Source organism: Python bivittatus, unplaced genomic scaffold (genome assembly GCF_059951505.1).
Source record: "Python bivittatus isolate LINGU-HERP-01145 unplaced genomic scaffold, Pbiv_v1 ctg000340_np1212, whole genome shotgun sequence".
NCBI classification, from domain to species: Eukaryota; Metazoa; Chordata; class Lepidosauria; order Squamata; family Pythonidae; genus Python; species Python bivittatus.
This window is the reverse complement of record NW_028277056.1, coordinates 14674165-14691666: the sequence shown is the minus strand read 5'-3', so window position 1 is coordinate 14691666 and position 17502 is coordinate 14674165.

Sequence of the window (17502 nt, the reverse complement as noted above, 5' to 3'; positions counted from 1 at the left end):
GCGTGACACTTCAGTGTCACAATATGACATTTTTCTCTTTTCAATTATCCAGGTTCATCTCCTCCCACCACCACAGAAATGAACGAAGACATGACATCCAAAATGTGTGGGCTCTTTCCTGCTTGGTATATTAATAGCAATGTTTGGCAATTCTGACAGCATTTGCCTCATTTTCAAGCAGTGTTGCTGTCAGGGCACATTCTTCATAATGAAGGCATGTAGGACAACAATGTGGTGTAAAAGTGCACCGCAAAAGCCGAGACATAAAATGGTGGAGAAGCCTGTTTTATGCCCTTGTTTATGCAAGGAAGGAAGATTGACAGTTTTTGCCCTTATTGCTAAGGTTGTCGAAGCCAAGTTTTGATTGTCTTGCCAGAGGCTGTGAAGATGCAGAAGGAAATTGGAGGAGGGAAAACTCATCTATCTTAAGCAAATCAGCATTTACATAAAAACCTGTGTGTTTCCCCCCCCCCCCTTCACTATGTGCATACTGTTTGATGCAGATGGGATGATCCAGCAAGATGCTATGCAAGTGGAAAATGGCTCGTCTACAAGACTGCAATTTTTCAGAATTAAAGCATATGAATATTCTCATTGGATCGTTATAAAATATGAAAAAATGGATTGGTATCATGGCATCTATAGACTTTACAATGTTCATTTCTTCCTCCAATTATACCTGCATCTCCTCCAAATGTAATTGGATTTGGAATAATTTTTAATGTTTTTTTTTAAAAAAACCTGAAATCTCATGCAAACTGCAGTGAAACCTTGGGCTGAAAAAGGCAAGATAGGTGAGATCTGGTCAATTTACAAGTTTTTTTTTTTTTTTAATGGCATTGGCTAATGGATATCGCGTGGAGAAAGACACATTAATGATGCAAATCATGCATGTTTATAGATAAATTCAACGAGTGCAATTCCTGTTGGATGCTTCTTTTCCATTAGACTTTAAGATTTTGAGATTTTTTCCAAAGAAGATGATACAGAGTAGATGGGACACTGTTGCAGTCACAGAATGGAAACCAGCATTTGATACCTCAAATAGATTTTTTAGAATGTTCTGGCTGGTAAAGCAGAGTTGACTGTTCCATTGTTCTTTTGGGGCAAGAGATGGGTCTCTTCTTTATAAGAATCTGAAAATGGTTTTTACTGTAGCCATATAGTATCAAAGACATCCTGGTGTGAAAATACCAATTTTTATTACAATATGGTTTTAAATAACGATTTATGGCTAGAGAGTGGGTACCAACTCATAATTGTAAGAGATTGTGTGCAAATCCAATGGTGTGAGTTAACAAGAGAACACTTTTTAACAACAACAATAAAGAGAGGGAATATTGTCAGGAGGAACACACCCTGGTTTAAACAGCATAAATATAAACATTCATTCAGTGCTCAATTCAATCACAAAGTGTATTTCCCAAGTACAGGTAGTCCTCGGGTTACGATGGCAGTTGGAACCAGAATTGCCATTGCCAAGCAATGCAGTCATAAAGCGTGACATTGTGTGATCACGTTGCTTAGATATGGCAGTTCCAGCAGTTGCAGTTGCTGTCATTAAGTGAGGATTATGCAGGTCATTATGTGAGGATCTCACATGACCGTGACTTCTGACTTCCTGCCAGCTTCCCCATTGACTTTGCTTGCAGGAAGCTGGCAGGGAATGTCAGAAATCATAATCATGTGACTGCAGGATTCTGCAACAGCCGGAACTCTGAGGACCTGTTGCAAGTTCCTTTGTGCAGTGCCATTGTAACTTTGAAAGATTGCTAAACCGATGGTCATAACTGGAGGACTACCTGTAGTAAGAGACAGGAATATACAACTTTACTTTCTTTTAGCAGAAAAACTGGAGACTTATGGCCTTTAACAAGACCTGCATATTGGATATTTCCATTATTTATAGATATTCAAGTAGAACAAGAGGGTCCTATCTTCCTTGCAGGTCACATTCTCTCAGGAATAATCTTCTGGGGGCCTCATTCTGAAGTTGGATGAAGCAAAATCAATAGTGCATGAGGCAAACATCTCAACTGATCAGGTCATTCTCATTTTTTATGTTTGGGGAATGAGTAATACAGCATAGATCGAGACAAGTAGATCTAGCTAGCTCCCAAGCTTGCTGATCTGATCTTTGAAGTATCCATTGTTTAATTTTCTTATTTGGATCAAGGTCTATTATTTGGCCTTAATTGCCTTGGCCACTGACTTTTTGTTTGTCTTCCCTGCTTTTGACACATCTCTATGTCTGTCTTTCCATACATGTACTTTATTGTCCCATTTTTTAGCTACTTGCATTTTCAAAACCTTATTTGTTGCACTGGACCAAAAAATGTGTTTGCATAGCTCTTGAAAAGAACAAGCTTGGATGTTCTCACAGCAAGCCCTAAGTAGAAAGCAACACACCAGTTTTGAGAGTATTTATTTATTTATTTATTTAATTAATTAATTAATTAATTAATGTGTATGCCGCCCATCTCCCCCCAATGGGTGACTCTGGGGGGAGTATACTTTGGAGGACTCTGCAGGGCTCAGAAGGGAAGTTCAAAGGTTCCCATTTGCTCATCTCCTTCTTTCTGCTACATATTTAACAAATAATCTAGTACAAAGCTGGGCCTGCAATCCCCCATTTACATATTTCTCCGTTGTTTAAAGCAAACATGAACTTCAAACATCTGTACGTATTCCCTTGTTTTTTTCATTTCATACTACTAGATGCTCTTAGCCATATTACCCATGAAGTAGAGCAAGGTAAATAGCATCACTTAACATAAAGAGGTTCCCTTGGCAACTGCTAGGCAGATATCTTCCCATTGCTAAGGGTATGTGGAATAACCAAGGTTTGCTGGATGTCTCCCATTCTGCAAAATAGTTCTCCATCAATACCGCAAATTGACTGCTCTTGAATGAACGGCTGTTGTTAAAGTGGTATGTTATTATTTTGACTCAGGCTGTAATTTGTTTACAGGGATTGGAATGAATATATATATATATATATATATGTTTAGAGCTGAGTAGACAAAAACTAAGCAATAAATGCAAGGTCAAGCTAATTTCTCTTCTCCCCATTTGTTTGCAAACAGCTGCTGATGCCTCCTGAAAATTTGCAGAATAGCCATCCTGTAGATAATTTTGCTAATATATTATGTAACAGTGTCACTTCACTGCTCTTCTCTTTTCTTAATCTGCATAAAAGCCGGAACTTTGAAACACATCCAGCAGAAAAATACGGGTGGTGCATTTCTGAAGAATGCCAAGCCAGTGGTTAAAAGTATTGGATTTGGGAGATCTTGTACTCAGATGAGAATCAATATATCTTTTCTCAGACTCTGTTTCTGAAGGAAGGACTTGGATCATAGTATCTAGTATTTGACTGGACTTATGTCTTAGTTCTGCAAAAGATAACCTTCTGGGAACTGGGAGCCAAACTTAACATTTGCACAGGACAGGCCTACCAGATCTGAGCTGCAAAAATGGAGATAATCACTAGATGGCAGCAAGGAGCATGATTTGTCTCTTTGCCTTTGCTGCCATCCCGTGGTCATCCAAAACCTTGTACAGTAGGCAAGATCTGACTGCTTTAGAAGAGGAGGCAAGTACTTCAGTGGACAAGGCAATGTTCCTAAAGGCTGTAAATAACAGTGTCACAGGAAAGTTCCCTGAATAGTAACTGATTAATTAATCAATTAATTTTAGGCATTTCTTAGGTTGCTATTTACTGAAAAAGGATCCCAAAATGGCTTATATGGGATCAGTAAAAACAAGAACAATCCTTCACTGTCAATTTACAACTGAAAAGTCACAATACAAGAGGAAAATTAAAATAAGCAAACTCAGGCACCAATCTATAAAGTGATATGGGAGTTTTTCTTTGCTGGGTTCTTACAACATGTTGATCAACAATTGCTTTTTGGTTTTTTGTGTTGTGCACACCGAGTCTAGGTGGATTGCGGTCTGTGTTGAACTTATCAAATTAGTTCATTGGGTAGCCAGAAAGCATGTTATGCAGACAAAGTCATAGTGTCCTTCGGTAATCAAAACGATTCAAGGAGAGGAAAGCCAAAATGAAGCTGGTCATTAAACAGAATGGCCTTATTCTTCATTTTAACACAACTATAGCCTAATTAAATCCTCCTTTCATGCTTCACTAGGAAAACTCTCTGCAAGTAAAGAATTAGCATCAGGTGGATTGGATTAGATGTTGACTGGGGCTTGTAAGAATTCTTCATTAGTTGTTGCATTGCAACATAAGTCATGGACATGCAGCAGCTTTCAAAATGGCATCCTGTTTGCCTCTTCTGGATTCCACCATTTCATTAAGATGCATATTTAGACCCGGATTAAGACAGCATTCCTATGCGCACTTACTTGGGAGTAAACTCCATTGAACTCAGTCTTTGAAGTTAAAACGTATGGACCAGAACGTATGGCTGCAATTCTATGTACAGTGACTGATGGAAGTTGTGTTTAACTTTAGAGGCTGGCTGGACTTCAGAGTAAAAAAGGGGGAGGTTTACTTCTAAGTAGAAAAAAGAAGTGTTGGAGCATTAGAAGAATCCTGCTGGAGGAGACCAGGACTGATTTGTTCCAGTATCCTGCTTCCCAAATGGCCAATCAGATGCTTTAGGGAAGATACAAGCAGGCCAACAACAGTCTCTTGTTTCCAACTCCTTTACCTATACCTTTAAAATTTACCTCTGTTGGATTTTACTATTTACCTCCTTTGGAATTTTCGAAATTAAATTTAAGTAAATTAAAAATATCTGCAGGTACTCAAATGAGATACTATGGATTAGTTCCTAATAAGAAGCAGTTCTTGAGTTGGCCTCTGAAGAGCTAATCAAATATTTACTTCATTGAATTTCTGCTGTTTTCCAAGCAAGCAGCTGTGGAGTGGAAGGGGTGTATGTGTGTGTAAGAAACCTTCTTAGTTTAAATGAAATAAGCAATACTCATTAATTTTGTAGATACAACATGTCTTGCATTTATCCCTGTTTCTTCTACTGCAACAGGGCTCCCAAATTATCCTAAATCTACCTTTCTATGATTTGCATTGAAATCTTCTTAGAGCAAGTCTATTTGTTATGCAGATAACTTCATTGTTTGATTATGTATATGTAGTTCTGCTGGAAAACAAATGTATCACCCTAAGCTTAATGCATTTGAGTCAGCCCTGTTTGTCCCAACATTATTTGCATAAGAAAAACCAATACCAGTTTCACCCTTAAGACTGGGAACAGAGTTTCAGTAAAAGCTTACTTTTGAAAGATTGCAAAAGGAATATAATTTACCCCTAACAGCAATATATACCGTTAAAATGGCAATATATACAGGAAGCATCTGTTATGTTCCTTGTTTGATCCAGATGAATTAGCAGCCTCTGATACTCTGGCAGCTTTGTATGAATTGGATCACATTTTACAGAGGGTAAACCTCCAATCCAATAATATCAACAATAGATTTGCTTTTACAAAAATAATTTGGGGTAATATAGAGAATTAGAATATCATATATTCTGTGATTACAGGCTTGGTAGAGAGATACTTGTAGAACCAATTGATCCATTTGACCCTTGAATTGTAGCCTAAATTGCTAATTGTCTCTGATTTCTGGAATGTATAAGGTGGTGGAAGCTCATAGGCTTCTCAGTGGCAGCCCCTATTTTATGAAATAGCCTCCACATTAAAAATGTCCTGGCCTTCTGGAAATTCTAGACGGCCTATGATGAGAGATAGAACACCTAGTCTGATTGTTATCTATGATGTTTTGGATTCTATGGTTTTAGAATGTTGGGTATTTTGATTCCTACTGTGGACATTTTATTTAAATGCTTTTGGTGTTTCTAGTAAATTCCCAAGAGCTTTGCAATTGCTGTGGATATAAATAAATAAACAAACAAACAAATGGAAAGTAATAGTCTCAGGTTTTAAGGAAGGTTAAATATGTTTCTTTTGCTTTAAAAACTAGGTTAATTCAATGACAGCAATGAACATCTGTTTGGAGCTTATTGGACTTTTCAATGGAAATTTTTAAAAAAAGATTGCTTGTCATCCTTCCTGTGTTGGAGTTGCAATGAGTTTGAAAGTACATTCATGCATATGCTTTTGTCCTGTCTGTTGGTACTTCCTTTTTGACTAGACATTACTGTTCTTTGGGAGGAAGTTAAAATTTCAAGATGTTAAAGGGTTGTTAAATTATACTTCCCAAATTTGGAGCTTCTCCATTTATGAAGGCCTTTGGATATATCATGCCTGGATTGTTGCCAAAAAAAAAAAAAAAAGAAGTGGCTATGCACACATGCCATGATTCTTTATTTGCAGAAATGAAACACAGGATAATCTGATTCTATATGGTCAAGGTTCAGTTGTTTTCAAAATATGAATTCTGGTAATTTGCATAAAGATGGAACTGCTATTCTTATGTAGTCAAAAAGTAGATACATTTTATTGTTTGTTTTTTCATTTGTCTCTATTTTTATTTTTATTATACTTTTTTCACCTCTACATTGGCTTGTTAGTTTGTTCTGTTTAGATTTTTATAGATACCCTTGTTGGAACTGTTTGAATTGTGTTTCATAAGTGTTTTGTGTGTGTGTGTGTATGTATAAAAGAAAATTAATAAAATGGATTGGGTGGGAGGAACCAAAAAAAGTTTACTCTAAAGTTTATTAGGATGACCAGTAGATAGCAGCAAAGAATTAGCATTTTTCTGTGTCCCTTTGCTGCAATCTAGTGGTTCTTCAAAGATTTGCAGCCGAGATCCTTTTTATTGCAAATGTTTCGTGACCCGGTAATATCACTTCACTGCTAGCACTGAAGATGTTACCTAGCTGGGTCACGAAACATTTGCAAGAAAACAACCAAGCTCAGAGAACCCCAAGGACTCCACAGTTCAACCCTGAGCTACACATATTCACTTTTATTAGATCCTTTTTAAAACTTAAATCTCTTAAAAAGAATATGTTTCTGGGCTGTTCTCACTCAACACCATACGTTTTTCTCCTTCTGTCTCTCACCTTTGCTGCAGTCCTCTCACTACTTAACTGGGAGTAAACCTAATTAAACTTGATGGGTTTTTCTTTTAAAGGAATGGGTGCTGTTTCTGCATTCCACTTCTAACTCATGTTAGGCTCCTTTGAAGAAAAAGTTGAAAGGTCAGAGTCAATTCCAAATTCATAACCAAAGGCATTCTGTCAGTGTTGACTGGCAAGAAATTAATTTGATTTTTTTATTATTCTAGAAAGGCTGTCTCTTAATTAGAATACACAACTGAGTAGCTCTTAGCATAATTTCTAGTTATTAAAAAGAAGAGATCAAATACTCAATCATATTCAATATATAACCTCCCAAAAACCCCTCACCCCCAAACCACAAATTACACCCTTGGTTAAAATCCCAATACTTCTCCAGTTTAATGCTGTCCTTTAAAAGAATCCTTAGAAAAAATTAAAGTCATGGGAAGCTGGGAGCCTAGCACTGTACTCTTACCTTAAGGTTGATTGCTTCCCCAGTTACACCTTTGGGATGGTGAATTTGAAATTCATTAAGACCCCTGAGTATTATACTTAGTTAAAACCTGACAGCAATAGAACAGATACTGCAGGTCTTTGGGGGAAAGAAGGCAGCGAGCATCAATTAAAAAGAGCTTACAGGTGACCCAGGTAGGCTCTCCATGGTTCACAGGAACTACCTTTTCTTTTCTTTTTTTAAAGTGCCATTTGATTAGTTCTTTTGATTAAGCATCCCTTGAGTCTACTCATTTTACCCTTTGCAAGCTGATTGTTTTAATTGAGCAAGCAGCTTTGAGGACTCCCCTTGTAACCATTAAACGAAACTGCCACGCTCACCTCCCCTGGTTGTCCCAGCCCATCTCATTTAGCCAATGATTTCTTTTAAAAGGCTGTAGTTTATCTCTCCATTTCATTACACTAAGTCTCCAGGAGATAATTTAACCCCAAAATGGAAGCCATTAGCAAAACCTGCTTTAGTGATTGTTAAGTGATTCACTTGGGAAGGGAATAAGTTCCTTTTACTTGAACTGGGGGGGGGGGGGCATAACGGTAAATGGCTTTACAACACGGCAGAAAGAGGCATTCCCTGAAGTATAACTGAAGTCCCATCTTGCCAAATTGTTGTAAAATTTTCTACACTCTACCCCATTGACTCCTGTATGCCAGAGACGATTGAGTGCTTCTGTCTTCAGAAACCAACAACTCTGCATAGAAAGCCTTAGGTCAAGGAGAAGGACTCCAACGTAGCCCTATTCTTTGACATGGCCATTTTCTGCATCCAAGGATAATTCTTCTTTTATTGAATCACTGTGGTTTCCCCTATGCAAAGTTGAAGTGACAAAGGTGAAATACAGTTGTGTGGTGAAAATGGCCTCATACCAGGTCATAAACCATCTGTTCAGCTTAAGCATCTCATACTGGCTTCTAATGCCTTATTAGGATCTCAGATGAAGCTCTTTCACCTCACTGCTGCTGAGGATAAAACCCCGGACCTCCTGCATACAAAGCATGCTAATCACCCTGAATTATAGAGCTCCTCCAGGAACACAAAGCTGGTTACTTTCTAGGTTCAAACTTTGGGTGATCATTTTTGCCACCCAAGAAAAGAAAACTCTGATAATCTTTGTGACAATCATTCCTTAATTAAGCACTCAGAATATATTTGTGGCCTACTCTAAACAGAAACACTTTATACAATATTCTATAGCCTTGTTCATCTAATCCTATTGTTAAACCAAGTTTTAAGTATTCATATTCAGCTGGTCCTCAGAGTAAATGAGAGACGGAATCTAATATTCTCCTCCCCTTGTCTAAGATATTTGGCTATCAGGAAAAGAATAAATACGAAAGGTCCTAATCTTAATATTTAAACTATATGTTCTTCTTTTGGTGGTGGTGGGTTTGGCAATAATATTTTAAATTTGTGTATTTATTCTCCCAAATAAATTTAGATGAAATGATTCCATCTCTGAGTAGCAACTGGGGAACTCCATTGAACAAGTGTGTAAAGTTGCTCTCATAACCATTTTCATAACATCCGCAACTTCTAAAGAAGACTTCCAAAGAAGATTGAAGTCAGCAGTCTTATTGGGGGAAGCTCAATTCTTCAGAATTACTTAGCCAGATGCTATTTGATACTTATTGTTTAAGAGTGGGCAAAAATATATATTACATATATTGTATTTTATATCAGATCAAACACAGTTTTTATTAGCACTGTACTCCAATGCGGTTCTCCACCAAATTTTTGGGCACAGAAAATGGTTAGATGATTTCTCTAGGAGGAGAGTCACTTATGTGAGATGGGCGGCTATATAAATGCAATAAATAAACAAACAAACAAGCAAATAAATTTCTAGCCCTGACAACAGTTCCTTCAATATTATCTTGACAGAATCATAGGAAGTCAGGGAGGCTGTGGACAGTAAAAAGGATATTCACGTTTTGGTCATCTTCTCACTAAATAAACGCAATAAAGCCACAGTCTTTCATGAAAAATTCAATGAAATTCCCTTCTCTGAAACTAAAAACGCAAGAGAATTTCTCTGCCTGGTAATTGAACCCCTTAATGCAAAAACTCAGGACAGCTTACAGATTTTAATAATTTTGGACAGGGTTGATTTGAGGGACCTTTTCAAGTTGTACTCAGTTTCACGGCAAGGACTATGATGATATCAATCAATGAGATATGGAAATAGATGAGCGACTTAATATATATCACTGCACTGATTGTCACTGAATATCTGGATGGACCCAAAAGATTAAACAGTTCACAGAAGAGATGAGAACCTCCAGAAGAATATCTTTGCTCTTTGAGATCAAAATGTAGGATGGAAATAAACTCTTCTTAAGCTGATACCAATGCAACTAATCCTTAAAGACATGATTGAGGGCTGAATACCAAACAAATTATCATGAGTTACATTATGCTACTCACCAACGCAATCAGTTATTTATCATTCCAACAGACATGTATTTTCCATTTATGCTAACAGGGTGGTTGATTGGATTTCGCTCATTAAGTGGGCAGAGTCAAAACCAGTCTTACAAACTGCTGTTCAAGTTAATTGGGGAGTACTTTAACACTTGGAAACTGAACATTAAGATTTTAAAATTGTAACCTATATCAATCAGACATTCTTCTGACCTTAAGCCAAAATCAATCAGTTTAGGGTATTGAGCATAAAGGCGGGTGTTTGTGTGTGTAGGTGCAGGGGGCAGGATAAATCTGACTTACTGTTTTTGCTTTGCTAGAAACATGCTCTATCCAAAAAAGGGAAGCTTTTATTTATTTAATTACATTTTGATGGGTGGCTTACATATAAAAACAATATATGTAAGAAAAACATAACTGGCCACAAGAGCAGAAGACCAGCTACAATACCATCCACTTCTCAGGACTTTTTGATATATTGACAGACTTAGAAGAATGTTTACCAAAGATAATAGGTTGGTTGACACTCCAGGTTTTTGATGTTGAAAAGGAAAAAAGAAAGAAGGGACTATTGGATCTCTCCATCACAAAAAGTTTGCTGGTATTATAGATAAGATGCCATATCATTAGAAAGTCCTTGCTCAGCCAGGCATGAGGTCAACAGAATAACATGCCACTTGCCAGAGCTTTGACACAGACATGCTTCACAAAGCTTTCAGTGTCATTTTTAAAAAGCCAGATTGTTTCTGTTTTGGGGGGAAAAGATGCCATTTTTAACATAAACAACATAAGGAACTCAAAATATGCCAAGCACCGTCACTGCCTAAATGACAGGTGAGTAGACCTGCTGTCTTTGAATAAGTGTCAATCATGCATTGGGCTTTGGCCTTATTATTCTGTGTGTGTCTGTGTTCATTTCCAAAATAATTGGGGAAGTGCTTGGACCTCCTGTAAGTACAGCACCTTCTGGTAGCTATTAAAACAGCCGTCTCTTTTTTCAGGCTTCCAAATGAAGCTCTTTTAATTGCTTTAATGAATAGCAGCTTCATTATGGTTGTATGAGGTCCAAAGTAGTTCTTCTGAATCATTTTTAAAACCTGCATAGCCCTAATATATATACAGAAACAGCATGTTCCTTATATAGGTAATGCCATGTACCTTACATAGGGCTGCCTTTGAAGAACGCTCAGAAACCATGGTTGGTCCAAATTGTAATGGCCTATCTGTTGATTGGCACTGCTATATTATATCTGTGCTGCAGACTTTGGACTGGGTGCCAGTAGGTTTATGGGTGCAATTCAAAGTGCTGATTTTAACTTATAATGCCAATATGGTTTGGCTTCTAGATATCTTCAGGACAGCCTCCTTTGAGTAGAATTGACCCATCTGGTACATGTCTCCATCAAAATCTGTTAGTGGTTTCCAACTACAGAAGTGGGTCTGGATTTGCAATCAACTGTTGTGACCTCTATACTCTGGAACTGCCTCTCCCTGAAGGCCAAGTAATGCCCACCATGATGGCTTTCCAGTAGTTAATAAAAATTGAGTTATGTTAGAGAATGTTTGTAGAATGATGGGTAGAAGCCATCTGTATTTTTTTATTATGGAGTTGTGATAGAATTCTGGTCCTAATTCTGGTTTTTATTGTTTTTACTGTTGGAAACTGCCAGGACTCCATGCATAAAAAACAAATGAACAAATGAACAAGGCAAATCCAGCCAGATAAATTTCGAAAAGGATTGTGAAAGTGTTCCTGGGAATGATATATTTAGGATATAAGGAATTGTGAAGAGGGCTACACTGCCTTCTGTGTTATAAAATTAAGCTGTGAAATGGGCAAAATGACACGGGCATGATGGGAAGAAATGGGTATATTCCCAACTCTATCTCCCCACCTCCCCACGAAAGCATTTAATTCCTTTCTTTTCACTCTCTCTTTTCAAAACTTGATCAACTACGTAGAATGAAAGGATGATAGTTCAGATGTGTGCAGGTTTAAACATTTGACATCTGACATTAAAATAAAACATGTCAGAAATGGTCAACAAAAATGCTTGGTCCTTCTACTTCTCCAAGCAGCTGCAGGATGCTTGCCATGTGATCCTAGGAAAAGATTTAATTCCTTTACAGATTTGCAGACAGGTGCTACATACAGTATGCCCGTGACTCTTCCCAGCACTTTTTGCCTCTGGACATTAAACACTGCATAGTTTTAGTACCCAAGGGCAGTTAAATGTTGGAACAACTTCATGTTACCATCCATTCTCAAGGGCCTTAGAGTATGACTCCTCAAATTCTTGACCAACCTTCTGTTTTGCCTTCACCATGTTTCTGCCTTGCCTTTAAAGCCTAGTTACTATATTGTTTTTATTTCCTGGAATTCTTGATCTTCTGGCTTGCCTTCACTATCTGGATATAATTCTAGCTGTTCTCTTGCTTTTAGGAGGACAGAAAAATGGAAAGGAAAGGAAGGAAAAGGAAAGGAAAGAAAAGGAAAAGGCATATCCCTGAATAATGTCCTATGTGATTAATGGTTAGGCAGGAGGAGAACCTAGAAACCTGAAACAACATCAGTGCCTTGTAAATAACATTTCTGTCTCAGTGTGGAGAGAGTTTACAGAAATATGAAGGGTAAACATGTGAGATGCTATTTTATTCCCAGGAGCAATTCAAAGAGTGCAATGGAGCCACCAGGTACCTGTTGACCTGGCTTGGTATAACACTTGTCTTACTTCCCACTGAAGGAAAAAGCCAAAAGTAAAAGCAATTCTTGGATGTTTTATAAATTGTTAGTATAATCCCATTCAATATGCCAAAGTCTAAGAATGTTATCCCTACCTTCTAAAAAAATCTCAGTATTCTCCTCTCCAAATTTCTGGTACAAAAGTTGGGGGAAGAAAAGCATTCACCTAGTCTTCTATTCATATTCCTTTTTCTCTTTTATGCTTAATCAGGATTCTGTGACTTAAAGCAGCACAATTTTTAAATAATACAATCTTAATCCTAATCCTAGGCCATGTTTGAGTCTTAGGTCAACATCCTAAGTACAAGGAACCCTTTAAAATTTCAAACGAAGCCCAACATTAACTTATGGAATATTCAGAGTGGACCACCATTTACATTTCTCACAATGTCTCATGGGCCGTGCTGTGGGAAATTTAAAAAAATGTCTCAGAACTTTCCAACGTTGACAGGGACTACTCAAATATAGGAGCAAGTACACAGAAGAACTGAGTGAGCTTTTTCAAGTTTCTACAGCAGAAACTGACAAGGAAACTAACTCTCCACAAGGAACATTCAAGGGAAGAAAAAGAGATATTGCAGATAGGAAAGTGCATCCTTAAAGGGCAGAAAAGATGCAGCCATATCTTATAAGAGGATGAAAAGAAGAATCCAGGTAGATGGTGATTCAGTTCTTTGAGGAACTGAAACCAACATATTTTGACCACAGTCAGCAGCTCAAGAAGTTGTTCTCTCTTCCATAAGAAAGGATCAGGGGCATGACAAAACAAATTCTAAGAATTTTCAGTCCAATGAATAATATCCCTTCCAGATAAATATATGTGGGGACAAAGGATACTGTAAAGAACAGCTACAACTATATCACCATGGACCTTGGAAATCTGAGAAGGAAGACCATGGGGGCAGAGGTGGATTTTCATCCATTATTCCAGTCCTTGGAAAGAGATCAAAACAGAAAAGAAGGATGTTGTAAGTTATTGTCTGGCTATATAAATGGTGTTGACATTGATGAACAGGCAGGATTGAATCTTGACTGATAAAATGTGGTTAGAGAATACCATTTTATGTTGAATTAGTTTAAATATCCAGGATTAGATTAATTGCATCCCAGGATACTGAAAGAACTAGTATGCCTGAACACTTATGAATTAGTTGGAGAAATCCTGAAGAATGAATGAAGTGACAGAAAATTGGAGTAGAGCAAATATTGTCTCTATATTCAGAAATGGGGGAAAGGGATAGACCAGTTTGACATCTATACCTGGAAAGATTCTAGAGCAATCATGAAGACATCAAAGTCTAAACAACTTGAAAACAATTCAAGTAATTACTAGAAGTCAACATTTATTTATAAAGAACAAGACTTTCCAGGCTAACCTTATTCCTTTTTTTTTTTTTTTTTTGCTCAGGTAACTTAACACAATGAGAATTCTGTAGGCATAATATATCTTGACTTTAGCAAAATACTGTCAAAGTACACTATGATTTACTGATTAATAAACTAGTTAAGTGAGCACTGAATGGGATGACAATTAAGTGAATATGTATCTTGCTTGAGAATTATATTTAAAGGAGGCTCATCAGTTGTTCCTCATCAAATGGAAAGAAATATTGAGTGGGGTTCCATAAAGATCAATGTGGATCCTCTACTCTTCATCATTTTTATTAATGACATAGATGAAGAGATAGAGGGAATGTTTATCATATCTGCAAATGAAATAAAATTGAATGGAACAGTTAACATCTCTAAGTGAGAAATAACATTTTAAATTATTTTTGATAGGTTAGGCAACAGAATGAAATTTAAGAGACATGTGTAAAGCTTTTCACTTAGGAAACAAAAACCACATCATTAGGTATGAGATGGGAGACACCTGGCTTGGTAACAGCACTTGTGAACAACATCTTGGAATAATGGTTGACTGCAAACTGAATATGACTCAGCATATGTGACTTCAAAAAGAAAATTGAATTTTAGCTTGAATGTAATTTCTAAATGATGGGCAGCAACTGTTCTGCTTTATTGTACTACTTTGGTCATGTTAAGTACTATGCCTGGGCGGGGGGGGGGAGGCATCATACTTTAAGAAGAAACAGGTTCAGAGAATAGCAAAAATAATGATCAAGAGACTAGAACTCAAGAAAGATGGAGATTGAAAGTTCAGTTTGTTTAGCCTTGAGAAAAGACAGCGATGGGATATGACAGCATTCTTCAAATACCTGAGAGCTCATAAAAAAGATTATTTATTCCATTAATCCATTTCTAGCACCCATTTCAGAGTGCTAGAAATGGAATAATGAATTTAGGTTATAGAAGGGCAGATTAAGATTGAATGTCAGGAAAAAGTAATGTCCTAACAGTAAGAACAGTTCAACAGTGTAATCAATTACCAGAGAAGTGGTGAATTGTCCTTAATTTAGATGTATTCAAGAGGAAGTTAGACAGCCATTTGTCTGAGGTGTCTTAGTTTGGATTTTTGGACTGAAATGGATGTTGGAATTGATGAACTAAATGGCCTACAAGGTCTCTGATTCCATAGACAAGTTAGTAGTTTTAGGAATAGCCAAAAGAAAGTAAGAATGGTTCCTGCACTTGGTACAAAAGTGAAGCTAATACTAACAGTACATTTTTTTCCTGCCTTGCCTAGCTAGTAATTAAGAAAATAAATAGCTTGAATCTCCAAATGTATGGTGATGATGGTCATGGATAGAAGAGAACACGATGCAGATTGATAGAAAGTCCGTCCAGCTGGCTGATGGATTTTTATTATATGCTATTGTCCGCATCAGCTGACTAAAGGCGGAAGTGAAATTTTCAGATCATGATGGCCTCCTGTGGCATTCATTCATTCTAATTTACTATGAGGTTTCTTACATTAAGCTATTTAAACAGCAGCAATTTTATAACTGAAATTTCAGTTGAAAGAAATGCTGGCACTAACCATTTCTCCAACATTAAAAAAACAAAATTGTTATGCTATGGCAAAGTCAGGTCCACATCAATATATATATATATATATGTTGTAAAACTATGATTACTGCTTATACAAAGTTGCCATTTAGGTTAAATTATTGGAAGCCAAAAGTGAGGTAGTCAGAAAGTGCTTGCAGTCAATAGCAGCACTTTAGAATTTTTATATCTCATGTGTCCATACGCCTTTAAAAAAGACTTCTTAAGAATAAAACCCTTCATTCAAAGCCATAAAATCATCTTTTTGAAGAGTTATAGTCCATGTGTTGAAGGGCATTCCAGCCTACAACAGAAAGAGAGGCAGGGGAGAAGAAACTTTCTGAAAGTAAGCAAACAATAGCCAGCACCTCAATGTCTCAAGACCACTCATGTTACTTGGTTGGGTTCTCCACGTCAGGCAGAGGCTCTTGAGAGTCTCTCACTCAAAGGTTGCACTGCTCCATCCTTGCATTAGAGGCTTTATTAAATTATGCCTTACTGTGATGCTGTGTTCCAGGCATGTGACAAACCTAAGAAGATACTGTTGAAGGCCTAGCTATGAAGGATGCCTTTCCAGAGTGGGGCAGGCCCTGTGTTGGACTGTCACAGCAGGTTAAGTGAAAGATATTCAAATGCCTTGATGTGTCTATACCTATAAAGATCAGAATCCTGCAAACCATGGTATTCCCTGTGACACTCTATGGAAATGAAAGTTGGACTTTAAAGAAGCAAGATAAGAGTATTGATACCTTTGAACTTTGGTGTTGGAGAAGACTCCTGAGAATACCATCGACAGCAAAGAAAACAAACTGATGAATCATTGAACAAATCAACCTAGAGTTCTCACTTGAGGCACAAATGACCAGGCTCAAATTATCCTACTTCAGACACATTATGTGAAGACCCAACTCTCTGGAGAAGGCTCTCATGCTGGGAAAGGTGGAAAGAAAGAGAAGAGGATGACTAGCAGCAAGATGGATGGACTCAGTTACAGTGGCAATGAGCGCACTGTTGAGAGACTTGAAAGACCAGGTTAGGGACAGATCATCATGGAGAAAATCTATCTATGTGGTAGCTAGGAGTCACAAATGACTTGACGGCACATAATCAATCAATAAGTGAAAAAGCAAGCCCTTTCACTCTTGTTTCGTTCTTGTTAATGACAGCAGGTTATGCTTTTACCTGATAACTTCTGACCATGTGTTTCTGACCAGACGCTTGTCATCCACTGCCATATGGATCCAATACTTCAATTTAAAGAAGGGAGGATCTCTTTAGAACAAGGCATTATTTGTTGGAGATGCAGCTTCACAAATATAAATTCTTTGCACCTTTTATCCTATTGACTACTAGTGGCATGAGGAGTGAAACACTAACCAACGGGGGTCTTCCTTCCTTCCTTCCTTCCTTCCTTCCTTCCTTCCTTCCTTCCTTCCTTCCTTCCTTCCTTCCTTCCTTCCTTCCTTCCTTCCTTCCTTCCTTCCTTCCTCTATTTGCTTTCCCCTAATTGTAAGACTGAGACTCTTTAGCCTGCTTTCTACAGGAAGAATAAAATTAATAGAATAAAAAAAGAATAAAATATTTGGGTTTAGTTTAGATACTCTTCAGAAGCTTGATTCTATTCTTATGCACACGCTCTTCTAAATCTAGATCCTCAGTAAATGAACTGGAAGATTTCAACCAAAGTTGAGGAGGATACCTCAACATTTTGCATTAGATTATACAGGCATTTGGAAGAATAGTGTCACTTGTTTTCCTGCTACAGAAATGCTGTAACAAAGAGGTGTACAACCAGAAGTTCCTGGCATTATTTGACCCCCCAGAAACTGTGACTCCATTTGCCAGTTGGCTGCTCTGTCCAAA